This window comes from Leptonychotes weddellii, chromosome 11, assembly GCF_054177405.1.
Source record: "Leptonychotes weddellii isolate Sample4059 chromosome 11, ASM5417740v2, whole genome shotgun sequence".
Classification (NCBI taxonomy): Eukaryota; Metazoa; Chordata; class Mammalia; order Carnivora; family Phocidae; genus Leptonychotes; species Leptonychotes weddellii.
The window spans coordinates 42,933,864-42,953,111 of NC_138379.1; the positions used below are offsets into that span (position 1 = coordinate 42,933,864).

The following is a 19,248-nucleotide window of genomic DNA, read 5'->3' on the forward strand; positions in this document are numbered from 1 at the left end:
TGTGTTCCCTCTCTCGCTGTGTCTCTCTCTGTCAAATGAATAAATAAAATCTTAAAAAAATAAAATAAAACTCATTGCTGTACCAGGTTTAGAGGTGAGTTTCCACACTCTTCCCTTCCTGAATATCTTTCTAGGGTGCTTAGAGGATTCTATCCTCCCAAGGAAATATTTGTCCTCTTCTCTTCCTGAACATTTTATTCAGTATTTTATATTTTCTCTGAGACGCCCAGTATGCAGGGTCCTTTCAAAGGCAACTTCTTCCTAGTTGTCAGTCTTAAGATCAATAGGACCTTATAGAGACGTACTTTTATTTCTGAGTATTGCAGATTGCAGTTCTTTAATAATAGCAATTTCATTTTGGTGGATCAGGTGTCACTCAAAACAGTAGAATGCCCACTGGAACCACAGATCACCTCATTGTTTTCAATGGGTGATGATTTAATATGTTACAAAATTGTATATAGCCATTTCTCATGCCTTAGAGCAGTGGCTTTCAAACATTTTTAACCCTGACCTCAGTATGAAAAAATTCACCTTGCTGCATACACACAGACGCATGTACATTCACACATACACCTGAAGCCAGTTTGGAGAAATAATACCTTTAGGACAAGTGTTAGACTCTCATATTTTTCTGTTCTATTTAATTTTAGAATGTTGTGCCCCACAAATGACTTACAATTTGAAATCCCTGCACTTGTGATTCTTAGTATTTGAGGGGAGGATGACAGGTTGTGGACCTTTTTGGCATTCTGATGAAAGTATTGGTATCTCTTCTCAGAAAAAATGCACATACACACATTTTTGCATATATTTGCAGGAGACTCACAGTCTTTAGGCATAAACATAGACTCCTTAGTTCTAGAAGCTTCTATGCTAGATAAAATTTGGAATTATCTTGCTTTCCTGATAGATTTCACCCAGCATGCCTGGACAAATATCAACTGCACAGCAGATATTCTGCCCTTCCTCCCTTCCTCTTTCTAAATATTATTAATATAGGTTTGTAGACCAGAGAAACTATGTGACAAATAAAACTTCCTCTTGCATTTCAAGGTTAAAACTCACAGAGGAGCCTCATTCTTCCTGGGCATAGAGTTGGCTTTGTAGTATTTAGAGTCAGGGCATAAGGATACACACTGTATCTGATAGGTCAGGAGACATTTTGTCCTTTACAGAGCTGTTCCTTTGCGAGGAACTTCACATTATCAGTCCCCTAGCAGCTGCCGGCTGATTTCTGGCCATCTTCGCTTCTGGTGGAGAAACTTATTTTTTACCAGTCACCTTCACCAACTGTTCTTTATAACCACCATCTGGTAGTTAGAATGGAGCCACGGCTTTGTGGTGTGAACTTCTGCCTTCTCTCCCTTTCACCTTTCCTGCTTTCTGTCCTTCCTTCCACAAATATTTATTGAGTTCTTTCTATGTGCCAGGCTTTGTTAATGTGAGGAATAATACAATGGTGAGAAAATCTCCATGTCTGGGTGTGTCCAGCCGACCTTGCCCCATTCTTCTGTGGTTCATTATCTTGTGCCACCATTCTTATACTCTGCGGTGGCCCTGCTCCTTACTTCCTGCTTCACTGGGATTTGGCATTTAACTGTTTCCTGCCCACACTGGAAATTTTCATCTGCAATTTTTCTTCTGCCTACAACAACAAACATATATATTTTCTTATGCAGTTTTTCTTTTGCCTAGTACCACCAATTCATTTTTCCCTTTTAAATAATAATGCAAACATGCAAATCTTAAAATATTTCTGTTGTTGATATGTTCTGGGTCACTATTTTGGAAATAACATCATGGGAATATGGTGTTAATGTGCAAAAATCACCCCCTGGGTTGAGAGGATCTTTGAAAGATGTCTTAATAATGGGGGCATTTTCAACTGATAAAATACAGGCTCATAGCATCTGAAACATTATTAGTATTCTTTCAAGAGCAGACATCAATCTCAGAAATCTTGTGTACAAACATGACAAAATTAGAGGGGGTATATCTCAGTGGTAGAGCATTTGACTGCACAAACATGACAAAATTGGTCTGTATTACACTCTGATAAAATCACAAAATGATTTTATTTTCTTCACTTGTTTATGAATGTGAAATATTTGCATATTATTACAGTAACTTCCACAGTAGTTGGAATGAAATCTGATACATTGTTAATGGTGTAGTTAAAAATGTGTGCATTGCATCCATATTTTGTGGCAGTTTTCCAGCAGTTTTTTGAAAGGATTCTTAAACCTTGCATGTTTTATCATCAGGCTTGGCAAATAGACACCATCCATGCTTCAGGTTACTTCTTCCAGGGCCCGTGATAGATCACAACATTTTGTCTCGCTGAGCTTGACAGTCTTACGTCCCCTTCAACATAGTGATCCGGGCTGTTGCTAACTAAGTGCAAATAGTGAGATGCAAGCTACGTGTCATATCAGTTTTGCACCCTAACCATCAGAATCAGCAGAGGATACCAAAATGTCTGCCGAAGGCAAAGGTTGGCCAGTCTGGGGGACAAAGGGCCAGAACAGTAAGTATGTTAGGCTTTGTGGGTCATATGGTCTCTGTTGTTCCACTGTAGTGCCAAAGCTGCCATAGGCAGTATGGGAATGAATGGGTATGGCCGTATTCCGGTAAAACTTCATTTATAGGAACGGGCGGCAGGCCCCATTTGGCCCACAAGCCAGACCTTGCTAGCCTCTGGTTTATTTATTTTTTTAAATTTTTTAAAAAAGGTTTATTTATTTATTTGACAGAGAGAGAGAGAGAGAGAGAACAGCAGGGGGAGCGGCAGGCAGAGGGAGAGGGAGAAGCAGGCTCCCCATTGAGCGGGGAGCCCGATGTGGGGCTCAATCCCAGGACCCTGGGATCATGACCTGAGCCGAAGGCAGATGCTTAACGACTGAAACACCCAGGTGCCTCTGGCCTCTGGTTTAAATCACTGCTACTCAAAGTGGACTCTGTGGACAAGAACTATCAACGTCATCTATATGCTTGTTAGAAATGCGGATTCTCGTTCTGCACCCTAGACTCACTGGATCAGAATCTCTGGGGATGGGGCCCAGGAATCTGCATGTTTACTAGCTGGCAAGGTGATTCTGATGCCCACTAAAGTTTGAGAGCCCCTAGTTTAAATAACATGGCACTTCTCTTCTTGAAAAGCTTTGTAGAAGTCAGTCGTGAAACCACCTCATGCATTTCGATCTTTAACCACTTTTCCTGTCTCTTCTATGGCATTTGATTTATTCAAGCTTTCCACTTCATGGGTCATTTTTGGGAATTCACATTTTGCTAGAAAATGATCTGTTTCCTCTTGGCTTCAGATTTGTTGCTGATGGTGGTTTTAAAGCAATTCTGTGAAACTTTTGACATTCCTATTAAGACATGGATTTCTGTTCACTCCCCTTGGATCTAGGCAGGCTTATGACCGTTTCATCCAGTAGAGTTCTGGCTGAAGCAATGCCATGTAACTTCCAAGGCTGGTTCAGACAAGACGACGCAGCTTTCACCCAGTTCTTAGAGGGTGTGGGGGAAGTTGGCTGACTCGGTCTCCGCCCTGGGGGCGTGGCCACGTGTAAGCTCCCAGCTGTCAGCGAGCACAGTCAAGTGAGCCATCTTGGACACACAGTCTAATTGAACCCTCAGATGGCGGCCACCCTGCTGGCATCTCAGTGAAGTCACATGAAAGACGTTCCCCCAGATGAGCCTTTCCTCACTTGCTGACTGATAGAATCTGTGAGCACAGTCCCTGCTGTTTTAAGCCACTAAGTTTGGGGGTGGTTGTTATGCCACAATGGTGCCTGGGAAAGTTACCCTAGACTTGCCAGTATTATTGTTTTATAATGATCTTCCTGTCCTTCTTATCTGTGCTTGTGATTTCTTTCATACTCTTAATCATATATATTTTGCTCTCAATTTTCTTTAATTAGAGTTGAAGGGGTTTTATTTATTTTATTAATCACGTCAAAGAATCAGTTTTTAGATTTTTTTATTCTACTATTTGAGATATTTCTGTTTCATTAGTTGAAGTTTTACCTTTATTCATTTCTTTGTTCCTACTTCCTGCTTATTTAATTGTTCTTTTCCTAGTTGCTAAAGGTGAGTAGGAGGTTAATTTCCTTTTTCCTTTCTCTTCTTTCATAGGAAGTACATTAGAAGCCATAAGATTTTTTCTGAGTATAGCTTTCACCTGTGTCCCATAAATTTGGGAGGAAATATTTTCCTCTTCGTAGTTTTCTGGCAAGTTTGTAATTTTAATTTTGGTTTTCTTTTTATCAAAGCATTTTGGAGAGTGTTTCTAAATTAAGTAAAGTTTTTCTTGTTTCTGGGGTAGAGGGAAGATCTTCCATTTTTCCAACATCTATAATAAGGACCTATTTCTCTACTACAAGAAAACAAAATTCCAACTGTTTTCTCCAGCAGGACCTTCCCTTCTTCCCTTACCAGTAAGTTTGCGTTACGCTTCGGAGTGCTTTTACTTCCTGACTCCCCCATGTGAGTGTTTTAAATGCTTTTGCTTCTGCTGTCTCCCTATGCCTGACTTCACAAACCTAAGCTGTTTTTTTTTTCCCCAATAGTTTAGTAATATTTGTTTCAGACTATGATTAGGTTCTTATCCATTATTTAGCTCTGATATTGTATGTTCTCATTCCCTTTTCAAGGTACTGTGTGATGCTCCTCCATTCTTCTCTCCATAGATGCAAAGGCTTTCTTCGAACCTAAGAAACAGTCAGGACGTAGCACACCTTTTTGTCCCCCACTCCCACCAGCCTCAAGACCTACTGGAAAATGCTTAATAAATAATATGCTTATTTTAATTCTACTCCTGATTTATTTGGGTGTATTTTATAACCCAAATGTTTTGTTTAGAGTGTTGATTTCATTGAAAACTTTGGAAAGAAATATTGCTACACATGCAAAGTTACAGGATGGAAATCAACTATAGTTACATGGAAGGTTTTCATTAAAAATGTCTCTTGCTATATATCTCAAAGAGATAAAGGTTTAATAACTCAACCCTTATCCTTGAAATGAGAAGTATACTTAAGGTAGATTGGATTATACCATTTAATGTTTGAATATGTTGTAGTAAGTGCCATGTAGATTTGTTTGGGATGTTGAAGGTCATTCATTTTAAGCTCCTATTTAGGGAAAAATCCATCCTCCTCATTTCCCAACTCCTGTGTAGTAACTTCTGCCCTTTTATGGAGTTAAATGGATTTCCTTTCCTGCTTCCTTGGGCAAACATGCTTTCCCATGTCTTATAATATTTTTCCTTAAGTAACCTATTGAGACATTTTGTGTTCCAATTTCAAAGGTGTATCAACTAATTTTTTAATTAAACATGATCTAAACTTTGGTAAATCAAAAATTGGGATTAATAGTTAGCTTTTTTTCTTACCAAAGTTGGAAAAGCTTACTCTTTTTATCTTGTCCTTTATACCTTTGTTTTTTCTGCCTTGCACTAAAATTATTTGTATTCATGCTACATTATTTACTTTTATATAAAGGGTCAAGGACCTCACTATTTGTTTCCTTCATAGGGCCCCAATAATTCCTTACACGTAGTGGGAGCTTGACCAATATTATTAAATAAACAACTGAATAAATACTTGTAACTGCCATTGTGATAATAGTGAAGTGATTTTAGTAATGGTCCTACAATTTTGCCATGGTAACTTTTATTTTTTTATTATATGGAATATCCTGTTATAGCAAAATTATTTTCTGTATATAATCAAAATATAGTACATAGTACATATACACAGAAGGCAAAATTCTGAGAAGCCTGTTCATATATGGATCTCAAAATCTTTGGATACTTAATAGTTCTTCCACTATCCCGATATGGCAAGAGCAATGAGGTAAGTAATAATTTAGCTCTTCAGCGCAGATGAAACATGCATATGTGGTAGAATATTACTTCTTTTACCTCTCCAAAGCATCTAGAGCAGACTTTGACCAAGTTTTGATAATTCCTACCAATGCCATTTGGTGTTGGGGAAGTGGGGAAATTATATGACAGACATAGGGCAAAATTGGGGACTGGAGAGCACTCGGTACCTTGGAAATCTGCAGAGGCAGGTACTTTGGACAATAAATGGATTTAGTCACTGGGCACTGGGGATTGCATGGGATTGACTGTTGATCCCAGAGGAAGAGAGTAAATAAGGATAAGAGAAACAATAATATCTAAGCAACAAACCAGATAACTTTCAAATTTATGTCTAAGCTTTGCTGATAGTTGATGTATCAAATATTTTAGCAGCTTGTCTTCCACCCAGACTGGGTAAATAGTAGTAAAAAGGAAACCGATTATGACAAATTCTTCTTTTTTTTTTTTTGTAGTTTTATGGATTTATTAACACAAATACTATGTGCACATAAGCTTTCTATTCATTTTCTTTGCTGTGCAGCCTGGCATTGGGAATTGGTGACTCTGTTGGCCAGCTGGGCTGCTCTTTCCACAATGGCTTTGTGGTTCTTAGAGGAGATAATGTGAGCAATCTCTGCACAGTAAGATTTGTTGCACGTCACCAGCACTTCAACCTCCTTGACGTTATGGACTAGGAACTTCCAGAAGCCACTGGGCAGCATGTGTGTTGTTTTCTTGTTGCTCCTGCAACCAATATTGGGCAACAAGATCTGGCCTTTGAATCTTCTGTGCACTCTATTGTCAATGCCTCTGGGTTTCTGCCGGTTGCACTTAATTTTGATATATTGGTTTGTTTGGTTCCGGATGAACTTCTTGGTTTTCTTTTTTTTTTTTTTTTTAAAGATTTTATTTATTTATTTATTTGATAGAGAGATACACAGCGAGAGAGGGAACACAAGCAGGGGAGTGGCAGAGGGAGAAGCAGGCTTCCTGCTGAGCAGGGAGCCCGATGCAGGGCTCAATTCCAGGACCCTGGGATCATGTTCTTGGTCTTCTTTTTAACAATCTTGGGCTTCACCAGAGGTCTGAGGGTGGCCATGATGCCGAATAGGAGATGGCTGTCACCTCTGAAGGCAGGGCAGAGGAAGAGAGCTATGACCAGTTCTTAATTTGTATTGTTTGAATTTCCATTCAAGTCTATAGTTGTTTGTTTGGTTTTTTTTAAGATTTTATTTATTTGACAGAGAGAGACACAGTGAGAGAGGGAACACAAGCAGGGGGAGTGGGAGAGGGAGAAGCAGGCTTCCTGCGGAGCAGGGAGCCTGATGCGGGTCTCGATCCCAGTACCCTGGGATCATGACCTGAGCCGAAGGCAGACGCTTAATGACTGAGCCACCCAGGCGCCCCCAAGTCTATAGTTGTATGCACTGGATCCTGGATACCCTAATCAAAGTTATTAACTTTTTCTGTGTTCCCACAGTATCAACCTCTATTGAGCATTTAATTATTCTTCCTTGTGTTAAAGTTAGTTGGTCACATAACCAGATTGGCATTTTTCAATGCCAGTTTGGTCAAACTTGGGACCATGACTATTACTGGGTAGTGAAATCAAGTTAGTGGAGCGGTGGTAGGGTGTTGTGACAAGAATATATATTTTTTTAATGGGAATAGAATAGATAAGAATAGCAAATAGAATGTATTATAAATACTAAGGATACTTTTTATGAAACATTTATTTCAGTATATGTATATATATATATGTAAAAATATATTTGTTATTTTGGGTAAGGTAAAGCCCATTTGAAAAATACTTGACTAGACTGAAAAACTATTTTATTAGGAGTCTGATTGATCTTTGCATTCAATTAATTTTATATTATGAGTACTCACTAAATGCTCCTGGAATGTTTATGGTATTTGTCCTAGTAGTCACTGTGTTAACAAAAAAAGAAGGAATTTTACCCAATCAGTTTCTGATTTGGCTTATATGAATGTAGAGATTTTTTGTCAGGGGTGCCTTTGAGTCTACTACCCATTAGTCTTCTTTAGTGAAAGGGGTTTGACAAGGGTATACACTATCTTTCCTCCTTTACCTTTACCTTTATTACAGGACTCATCAAAGAATCTTTGCTAGAGCATAATGTAAGGGGTGTGGTCATGATTTAGACTCATTTCCCCTTCCGTTATCCCACAGCATATATTGAGTGCTTACAATTTATCAGGCACTAATATAAGCACTTTCCTTGTATGTAATTTATTTACTCCTTATAGTAACTCTACAGAAGGTGCTTTGTTATCCTCAATTGCATGATGAGAAAACTAAAGCTCAGAAGTAGATTAAATAGATTAAAATCACAGATTTAGTAAACGACCAGGATTTGAATCTAGGCAGTCTGTGGGTGTAATGGAAAGGACACCGCACTGTTCAAGGGCGGAGAGCTCGGCTAGAGGGCTAGTTGGCTCGGAACTTTGCTCAGTCAAGACTCTTTCTTGGGGGCAAGGCTGCTAGACAGAAGGCCTCACAGGATTTTGTCTGTTTTTTGGTATGACTGGGCCCTGAAATTAGGTAAAGAGGAGGATAGACTGAAGTCTCACTTTTCTTTCTTTTCTTTAAAAAAAATTTTTTTTGAGTATAGTTGTCTCTTTTCTTTTCTTTCTTTTTTTTAAGCGGGGAGGGGCAGAGGGAAAGGAGGAGAGACCATTTTAAGCAGGCTCCATGTCCAGCGTGGAGCCAATTGGGTTCAATCTCACAGCCCCAAGATCATGACCTGAGCTGAAATCAAGAGTCAGAGGCTTAACCGGCTGAGCCACCCAGGTGCCCCTAGTTGTCTCTTTTCAATTAATATCTTGATGCTTTGTGGACAGACTTTGAGATAGGTAGCCAGATGCTTTGCCATTTAAGACAAATCCATATTTAGTCTGCCCCTTCCGATTTACTTAAGTTAATTAGCAAATTTTCAGGAACAACTGAATTTTTAAAAATTTAGATACAATTTGCACAATATGAAAGTTACTACTTTGAAGTGTATACCTCCAAGGTTGTACAACCATCACTACCTTCTAATTTGAGAACATTTTCCTCTCCCCAAAAAGAAACCTTGTAAATTAGTAGTCACTTCCCTTTCTCCCCTTCCCTCCAGGCATATACAATATACAAATTTACTTTCTGTCTTTATGGATTTGCCTGTTCTGGACACTTCTTATCAATAGAATCATACAATATGTGGCCTTTTATCTGGCTTCTTTTACTTAGCATGATATTTTCAAGGTTAATTCACATTGTACATATGTCAGTGGCCAAATAATATTCCAATATATATGCCACATTCTGTTTATCCATTTATCAGTTGATGAACATTTGGATTGTTTCCAACTTTTTGGCTACTATGAATAATGCTCCCATGTTCATTCATGTATAAGTTTTTGTGTGAATATATGTTTTCAGTTCTCTTGGGTCTATACCTAGACGTTGCTGGGTCATATGGTAACTTTATGTTTAACTTTTTGAGGAACTTCCAAATTGTTTTCCAAAGCAACTACACCATTTTATATTCCCACCAGCAATGTGTGGGAGTTCCAAGTTCCAGTTACTCCACAACCTCTCCAACACTTGTTATTTTGTTTTTTGTTTGTTTGTTTGTTTTATTATATCCATCAAGGTGAGTGTGAGGTGGTATCTCATTATGGTTTTGATTTACATTACTATAATGACTAAAGGAATTGTGCATATGTTCATTTGTTTATTGGCATTTGTATATCTTCTTTGGAGAAATTTCTATGCAAATCCTTTGTCCACTTTTTTTTAAAGATTGTATTTATTTATTTATTATATATGGAGAGAGAGTGGGGAGGTCGAGGGGGGAGGATCAGAGGGAGAGGGACAAGCAGACTCTGTGCTGAGCATGGAGCTGGATGCAGGGCTCCATCCGAGGACCCCAAGATCATGACCTGAGCTGAAATCAAAAGTCAGACACTTAACTGACTGAACCACCCAGGCACCCCTGTCCACTTTTTAATTGGGTTGTCTTTTTATTCTCAAATTTTAAGAGTTCTTTATATATTCTGGATCCTAGATTCTCATTAGCTATATGATTTGCAAATATTTCCTCAAATTCTGTGGGTTATTTTTTCACTTTCTAGATAATGTCCTTTGAATCACAAATGTTTTTAGTTTTGATGAAATCCAATTATCTATTTTTATTTTGGTTGCTTGTGCTTTAGGTATCATATCTAAGAAACTGTTGCCTAATCCAAGGTCACAGAAATTTATTATCCTTGTGTTTTCTTCTAAGAGTTTTTATAGTTTTAGCTCTTACATTTAGGTCTTTGATCTCTTTTACGTTAATTTTGTATATAGTGTAAAGTAGGTGTCCACATTCATTCTTTTTTTTTTAATAAATAAAATCTTTTTATTTGACAGAGACACAGCAAGAGAGGGAATATGAGCAGGGGGAGTGGGAGAGGGAGAAGCCGGCCTCCCGCTGAGCAGGGAGCCCGATGCGGGGCTTGATCCCAGGACCCTGGGATCATGACCTGAGCTGAAGGCAGACGCTTAACGACTGAGCCACCCAGGCGCCCCTCCACATTCATTCTTTTGTGCATAGATATTTAGCTGTCCTAGTACCATTTATTGAGAAGACTGTTCTTTCCCCATTGAATTATCTTAGTACCTTGTCAAAAATGACTCAACTACAGATGTATAGGTTTATTTCTGGACTTTCAATTCGATTCTACTGATCTGTATGTTTATCCTAGTCCAGTATCACACTATTTTGATTAGTGTAGTTTCAAAGTAAGCTTTGAAATTTTGAAGTACAAATCCTCCAGCTTTGTTCTTTATTTTCAAAATTGTTTTGGCTATTCTGGATCCCTTGAATTTACATATGAATTTTAAGATTGTCAATTTCTGCAAAAAAAAAGAATGATGGAATTTTGATATTGAATTGTAGATCAATTTGGGGAATACTGCCATGTTAACATTTAATGGGTCTTCTGACACAGGAAGACAAAGTGTCTTTTCATTTGTTTAATTTCTTTTAACAGTTTTTGTAGTTTTCAGTCCTGTATTTATTTTGTCACTCTTGTTTTTTGGTACTGTTGGATTGAATCGCTTTCTTAATTTCATTTTCAGATTGTTCATTACTAATGTACAGAAATACAACTGATCTTTGTACATTAATCTTGTATCCTGTAACCTTTCTAAATTTGTTTTTTAGCTTGTGTACATGTGTATTCCTTTAGGATTTTCTATATCCAGGATCATGTCATTTGCAAATAGAGATAATTTTTTACTTTTTCCATTCTAATCTGGATGCTTTTTATTTTATTTTCAAATTTAATGCTGGAATCCAGGCTAGAGCTTTCAGTACAATGTTAAATTAAAGTGGCGGGAGTAGCTATCTTGTCATGTTCCTGATCTTAGGGAGATAGCTTTCAGTCTTTAACCATTAAATATGATGTTAACTTTGGGTATTTTGTGGATGCCCTTTGTTAGTTCTATTGCTAGTTTATTGAGTGCTTTTATCATGAGAGGATGTTGGATTTTGTCAAATATTTTTTCTGTGGGTATTAAGATGATCATGTGTTTATTTTTTCCTATATTCTATTAATATAGTGTACTACATTGATGTTAAATGTTGAAACAAGTTTTTATTCCTAGGATAAGTCTCCCTTTGTCAAATTGTGTAAGCCTTTTTATATGCTGCTGGATTAATTGTTTTGTTAGTATATGCTTCTAGTATTTAATTGAGGATATTTGCATTTATAGTAACTTATAAGGAATATTGATCCATATTAGTAGTAGTACTACTAGTAGTAGTAGGTAGTTAGTAGTAATTAGTAGTAGTCGTAGTAGGAGTAGTAGGGGTGTTTGTGTGTGTTTGTGTGTGATATCTTTGACTGGGTTTAATATCTGTGTACTCCTGGCCTCAGGCTAGTCACTTCATTTTTGAAGGATAGTTTTTGCTGGATTTAGAAACCTTGGTTGACAGGCTATTTTTTCTTTTAGAACTTTGAGTGTGTCATCTCTCTTCTGATTCTATGGTTTCTGATGAGAATTCAGCTGTTAATCATATTGAACATCCTTTGAATGTGATAAATCACTCCTCTGTTACTGCTTTCAAGATTCTTTTTGTCTTTTTCTTTTGGCAGTTTGGTTAATATGTGTCCAGGTGTGGATCTTTTTGAAGTTATCCTACATAGAGTTTTTGAGCTTGTTGGATGTGGAGATTAATGTTTTTCATTATATTTGAAAGTTTTGGGCCATTATTTCTTCAGATATTCTTTTTGCTCCTTTCTGTTTCTCCTCTTTTCTGAGATTCCCATTATGCATATATTGGTACATTTGATGGTGTCTTCACAGATAGCCAAGGCTATGTTAATTTTTCTTCATTCTTTTTACTTACTTTGTTCCTCAGACTAGATAATCTCAATTAACCTATCTTCATTTCATTTTTTCTTTCTTCTGCCTGCTCATATCTGCTATTGAACATCTCTAATGAAATATTCATTTTAATTATTGTACTTTTTAACTCCAGAATTTGTATTTAAACAAATAGTTTATGCATCCTTTTGATAATCTCTGATGGTATATCCTCATACATGGTTTCCTTCGGCTCTTTGCAGTCAAATGCTCTACCACTGAGCTATACTCCATCCTTCAGCTCTTTGAACATATTTAAAATAGCTTATATAAAGTCTTTGTCCAACATTCTGGCCTCAAGGTCAACCAGAGATAAGAGCTTACGGGCTTCTCAGATCTTACCTGTGTATGGTACATCCCTCTGTGTATGTGTGCCCTCCTAGATTCCCAAGAATATGTTGGAGCTTTCCAAAGTGCCTATGGACATCTTATTTCCCAGCTTTTTCTTTTAAGCTTTTTGGTTAGTTTTTTGGCTATTATTGGTCCGAGTATTAACCACTGCTTCAGGCAGCTGTGAAGTTACAAACTTGATTGTAATTGTTTTCAACAAATGCCCTGTGGAAGAAGACACTTTATACAAGGTGTGCCCTGATTCAGGTCAAGTACAGACTAACTTATAAGTGGGATCTTCTAGAGAACTATCAGAAAGGTCAAGTAATGAGAATTGTTTGGGAATGAGCATTCGAAAGAGCTCTAGCTCCATCCCACTGCACTCCACTCCACTGCTCTTCCCAGCAACTACTAGGTTGTACCAGGAATGTGAGCTATTTTTTGGGTAGGCTATTGCAAATATAGAGTGGGGGATGGGACTAAGGGAAGTTAAAATGTGACAAAGCTTCCTGTTCTTGCTTAAATACAACTATTTATTTATTTAAAAATAAATGTTTCTTCTGTTGCTGTAAGCCTTTGGTTAATTTCCATATCTCTGAAAAGTTTATTCTAATAATTTTGGTCAGCTTTTTCATTGCTTTTATGCAAGAACAAATTTGGAAGTCCCTAATCTGCCATTTCCACCAACAATACCTCATAGCTTACATTTTAAATATAATTTTTCAGTCCCATCTCTCTTGGAAATCTTGAGCCATTTGGCTTTTGATCAATCTTTCTTTCATTAAATACCCTCCTTGCTGCCTCTATGGACACTACTTTCCATTGTTCAGTGGACTCTCTTCCTTTGATTATCCTTTAGAAGTTGATGTTCCTAAAATTTCTGTCCTTGGCTCTTTTTAAAATTTTAATTCCAGTGTAGTTAATATACAGTGTTATATTAGTTTCAGGTGTACAATATAGTAATTCAACAATTCCATGTATTACTCAGTGCTCATCAAGCTAAGTGTACTCTTATTCGTCTTCACCTATTTCACCCATCCCCCACCTACATCCTCTCCAGTAACCATCTGTTTGTTCTTTATAGTTAAAAGTCTTGTTTTTTTGATTTGCCTTCTTTCCCCCCCCTTTTGTTCATTTATTTTGTTTCTTAAATTCAACATTTGAGTGAAATCATATGGTATTTGTCTTTATCTGACTGGCTTTTTTGCTTAGCATTATACTCTCCAGATCCATCCATGTTATTGTAAATGGCAAGCTTTCATTCTTTTTTATGGCTAAATAATATTTCATTGTGCGCGTGTGTGTGTGTGTGTGTGTGTGTGTGTGCGTGTATGTACCACATCTTTTTAAGTTTTTATTTAAATTCTGGTTAGTTAACATACAGTGTAATATTAGTTTCAGTATACAATATAGTGATTCAACACTTCCATACATTACCTGTTACTAATCACAGGCGCACTCCTTAATCCCCATCACCTATTTAATCTATCCCCCCACCCACCTCCATTCTGGTAACCATCAGTTTGTTCTCTATAGTTAAGAGTCTGTTTCTTGGTTTGCCTCTCTCTCTGTCTTTCCCTCCTTTGCTCATATATTTTGTTCCTTAGATTTTATTTGTTTATTTTTTTTTAAGTAATCTCTATACCCAATGTGGGGCTTGAAATCACAACCCTGAGATCAAGAGTTGCATGCTGTACTGACTGAGCCAGCCAGATGCCCTGTTTTGTTTCTTAAATTCCACTTATGCATGAAATCATATGGTATTTGTCTTTCTCTGACTGACTTTTTTCACTTAGCATAATACTCTCTAGCTCCATCCATGTTGTTGCAATGACATGATTTCATTCTTTTTAATGGTTGAGTAATATTCCATTGTATTATATATATCCACATCTTCTTTATCCATTCATCAATCGGTGGACACTTATGCTGTTTCCATAATTTGGCTATTGTTGATAATGCTGCTATAAACGTCAGGGTGCATGTCCCTTTGAATTAGTATTTTTATATTCTTTGGGTAAATACCTAGTAGTTCATTGGATCATAGGGGAGTTCCATTCTTAACTTTTTGAGGAACCTCCATACTGTTTTCCAGAGTGGCTGTACCAGTTTGCATTCCAAGAGTGTAGAAGAGTTCCCCTTTCTCCACATCCTTGCCAACACCTGTTGTTTTCTTGCTTTATTGATTTTAGCCCTTCTGACAGGTGTGAGGTGATATCTCATTATAGTTTTGATTTGCATTTCCCTGATGATAAGTGATATTGAGCATCTTTTCATGTGTCTGTTGGCCATCTGTATGTCTTTGGCAAAATGTCTATTCATGTCTTCTGTCCATTTTTAAATTGGTTTCTTTGATTTTTGGGTGTTGAGTTTTATAAGTTCTTTATATATTTTGGATACTAACCCTTTATTGGATATGTCATTTGCAATATCAATAGGTTGTCTTTAATTTTGTTGACTGTTTCCTTTGCTGTGAAGAAGCTTTTTACCTTGATGTAGTCCTAATAGTTTATTTTTGCTTTTTGTTTCCCTTACCTCAGGAGACATATCTAGAAAGATGTCGTTATGGCCGATGTCAGAGAAATTACTGTCTTTGTTCTCTTCTAGGATTTTTATGATTTCAGGTCTCACATTTAAGTCCTTAATCCATCCTGATTTTATTTTTGTGTATGGTGTAAGAAAGTGGTCTGATTTCATTCTTTTGTGTGTAGCTGTCCATTTTTCCCAACACCCTTAGTTAAAAGACTGTCAGACTGTCTTTTTTCCATTGCATATTCTTGCTTCCTTTGTGGAAGATTAATTGACCACATAATTGTGGGTTTATTTCTGGGCTTTCTATTCTGTTCCATTGATCTGTGTCTATTTTGTACCAGTACCATACTGTTTTGATTATTACAGCTTTGCAATATACCTTGAAGTCTGGAATTGTGATACCTTTTTTTTTTTCATTTTCAAGATTGCTTTAGGGCTATTTGGGATCTTTTGTGGTTCCATACAAATTTTAGGGTTTTTTTCTAGTTCTGTGGAAAAGGCTGTTTGTATTTTGATAGGGATTGCATTAAATCTGTAGGTTGCTTTGGGTAGTATAGACATTTTAACAATACTTGTTCTTCCAATTCATGAGCATGGAGTATCTTTCCATTTGTTTGTATCATCTTTAATAATTTCTTTCATCAATTTCTTTCTAGTTTTATAGTTTTCAGGGTACAGGTCTTTCACCTTTTTTGGTTAGTATTTTATTATTTGTAGTGCAATTGTAAATGGGATTGTTTTCTCAATTTCTCTTTCTGCTCTTCATTATTAGTGTATAGAAATGCAATGGATTTCTGTATATTGATTTTGTATCCTGTGATCTTACTGAATTTATTTATCAGCTCTAGTAGTTTTTTGGAGGAATCTTTAGGTTTTACTATATAGAGTATCATGTCATCTGCAAACAGTGAAAGTTTTATTTCTTCCTTACCAGTTTGGATGCCTTTTATTTCTTTTTGTTGTCTGATTGCTGTGCTAGGACTTCCAGTACTACATTGAAATAAAGTGGGACAATGGACATCCTTGTCTTTTTTCTGATCTTAGGGGAAAAGCTCTCAGTTTTCCCCCATTGAGTATGATGTCAGCTGCAGGTTTTTCCTATAAGACCTTTATTATGTTGAAGTATGTTCCCTCTAAACCTACTTTGTTGAGGGTTTTTATCATGAAAGGATGTTGTACTTTGTCAGATGCTTTTTGTGCCACTACTGAAATGATCATATGGTTTTTATCCTTTCTCTTATTGTTGTGATGTATTATGTTGATTGATTTGCAAATATTGAACCACCCTTGCATCCTGGGAATAAGTCCCACTTGATTGTAGTAAATGATTTTTTAAAATGTATTATTGGATTCAGTTTGCTAATACTTTGTTGAAGATTTTTACATCTATGTTCATCAGAGATATTGGCCTGTAGTTTTCTTTTTTAGTGGTGTCTTTATCTGCTTTTGTTATCAAGGTAATGCTGGCCTTACAGAATGAATTTGGAAGTTTTCCTTCCTGTTCTATTTTTTGGATAAGTTTGAGAATAGGTAGAATCACCTTTGAAACTGTCTGGTCCTGGACTTGTTTGTTGGAATTTTTTTGATTACTGACTTAATTTTGTTGCTGGTGATCAGTCTGTTCAAATTTTCTATTTCTTCCTGCTTAAGTTTTAGTAGGTTATGTGTTTCTAGGAATATATCCATTTCTTCTAGGTTGTCCCATTTGTTGGCTTATATTTTTCATAATATTCTCTCACAATCTTTTGTATTTCTGTGGTGTCAGTTTTTATTTCTCCTCTTTCATTTATGATTTTGTTTGAGTCCCCCCCACACCTCTTTTTAAAGAGTCTGGCTAGAGTTTGTTGATCTTTCGAAAAAAGCAGCTCCTGGTTTCATTAATCTGTTCTATTGTTTTTTTAGTCTCTATATAATTTATTTCTGCACTAATCTTTATTATTTCCTTCCTTCTGCTGGTTTGGGGTTTTGTTTGTTCTTTTTCTAGCTCCTTTTGGTGTAAGGTTAGGTTGTTTATTTGAGCTTTTTCTTGCTTCTTGAGGTAGGTCTGTATTGCTATAAACCTTCCTCTTAGAACTGATTTTGCTGCATCCCAAAGATATTGAACCATTGTGTTTTGGTTTTCATTTGTCTCCCTGCAATTTTTTATTTCTTCTTTGTCTTCTTGGTTGGCCCATTGATTGTTTTGTAGTATGTTACTTAACCTCCATGTATTCATGCTCTTTCCAGATTTTTTCTTGTGGTTGATTTCTAGTTTCATAGCATTGTGGTCAGAAAAGATACATGGTATGACTTTGGTCTTTTTTAATTTGTCGAGACTTGTTTTGTGGCTTAATGTGATCTATTCTGAAGAATGTTCCATATGCACTTGAAAAGAATGTGTATTCTGCTGTTTTAGGATAGGATGTTCTGAATATGTCTTTTAAATCCATCTGTGTCATTCCAAGCCACTATTTCCTTGTTGATACTCTGTTTGATCTGTTTGTTGATATAAGTGGGGTGTTAAAGTCCTCTAGTATTATTGTATTACTATTGATTAGTTCCTTTATGTTTGTTATTAACTGGTTTATGTATTTGGGTGCTCCTTCTTTGTCTTGTTATGGTCTTTGTTTTTAAGTCTATTTTGTTCAATATAAGTATTTCTACCCTGACTTTCTTTTGACAGCTATTTGCATGATAAATATTTCTCCATTCCCTCACTTTTGTTCTACATGTATCTTTAGGTCTGAAATGAGTCTCTTGTAGATAGCATATAGATAGGTCTTGTGGGGTTTTTTTGTTTTTTGGGTTTTTTTTGGTAAAGATTTTGCTTATTTATTTATTTGAGAGAGATAGAGAGAGAAAGAGGAGCAGGAGGAGCAGAGGGAGAGGGACAAGCAGACTCCTCGCTGAGCATGGAGCCCAACATGGGCTCAATCTCATGACCCTGGGATTGCAACCTGAGCCAAAATCAAGAGTTGGTGTTTAACTGACTGAGCCACCCAGGCGCCCCAATAAGTCATGTTTTTTATCCATTTTGTCACCCTCTGTCTTTTGATTGGAAGGTTTAGTCCATATACATTCAAAGTCATTATTGATATTGATATGCATTTATAGCCATTTTGTTACTTGTTTTGTGGTTGTTTTTGTAGTTCTTCTCTGAACCTTTCTTCTCTTGCTCTCTTCTCTCATGGTTTGTTGGCTTTCTTTAATGATGTACTTGGATTCCTTTCTCCTTATTTTTTATATATCTATTATTATTTTTTTAAATTTGTGGTTACCGTTAGGTTTGTAATATAACATCTTCTGCATATAGAAGTCTATATTGTGTTGATGGTTGCTTGAGTTCAACCTGTTTTTACTCCTCTTCCCCCTATATTTTAGGTATATGGTGCCATACTTTACATCCTTTTATTTTGTGAGTTCCTTGACTGATTTTTACAGATATACTTATTTTTACTGCTTTTGTGCTTCCTACTTTTCTTACTCTTACTTATGGTCTTTCCTTTCCACTCAGAGAGACACCTTTAACATTTCTTGTAGGCTTATTTAGTGGTCATGAACTCCTTTAGCTTTTGTTTGTCTGGGAAGCTCTTTATCTCTCCTTCTAATCTGAAGAATAGCCTTGCTGAATAGACTATTCTTGGCTGCAGATTTTTTCCTTTCAGCACTTTGAATATATCATGCCACTTTCTCTGGCTTGTAACATTTCTGCTGAAAAATCTGCTGATAGCCTTATGGGGTTTCCCTTGTATATAACTGTCTTCTTTTTTCTTGATGCTTTAACAATTCTCTCTTTATCATTACTTTTTGCCATTTTAATTACTATGTCTTGGTGTGGACCTCCTTGGGTTGATTTTGGGGGAGGGGAGTATCTCTGTGTTTTCTGGATCTAGATATCTGTTTCCTTCCCCAAATTAGGGAAGTTTTCACCTATTATGTCTTCACATGAATTTTCTGCCCCCTTTTCTCTGCATGTGGCTGTCCAATTTTCCCAACACCATTTGTTGAAGGGACTGTCTTTTTTCCAATGGACATTCTTTCCTGCTTTGTCGAAGATTAGTTGACCATAGAGTTGAGGGTCCATTTCTGGGCTCTCTATTCTGTGCCATTG

At 36.7% G+C, this 19,248-nt stretch overlaps 1 protein-coding gene across 10 annotated transcripts in view; it reads left to right on the forward strand.

Annotated features, from left to right (window-relative positions):
* Positions 1–19,248, forward strand: part of STK33 (serine/threonine kinase 33) — a 130,714-nt gene that overhangs the window by 44,512 nt on the left and 66,954 nt on the right. Inside the window, exons 1-2 of one of the 10 annotated variants that reach the window (XM_081798632.1) lie at positions 1,716–3,826; positions 4,334–4,445. The exons of 6 other annotated variants lie outside the window; for them this stretch is intronic. The gene's annotated coding sequence lies outside the window, so the exon portion shown is untranslated. Of the gene's footprint in view, positions 1–1,715; positions 3,827–4,333; positions 4,446–19,248 lie in introns of those variants that run through there. 3 more of the 10 variants (XM_081798631.1, XM_081798633.1, XM_081798634.1) reach the window with 3 other exon arrangements.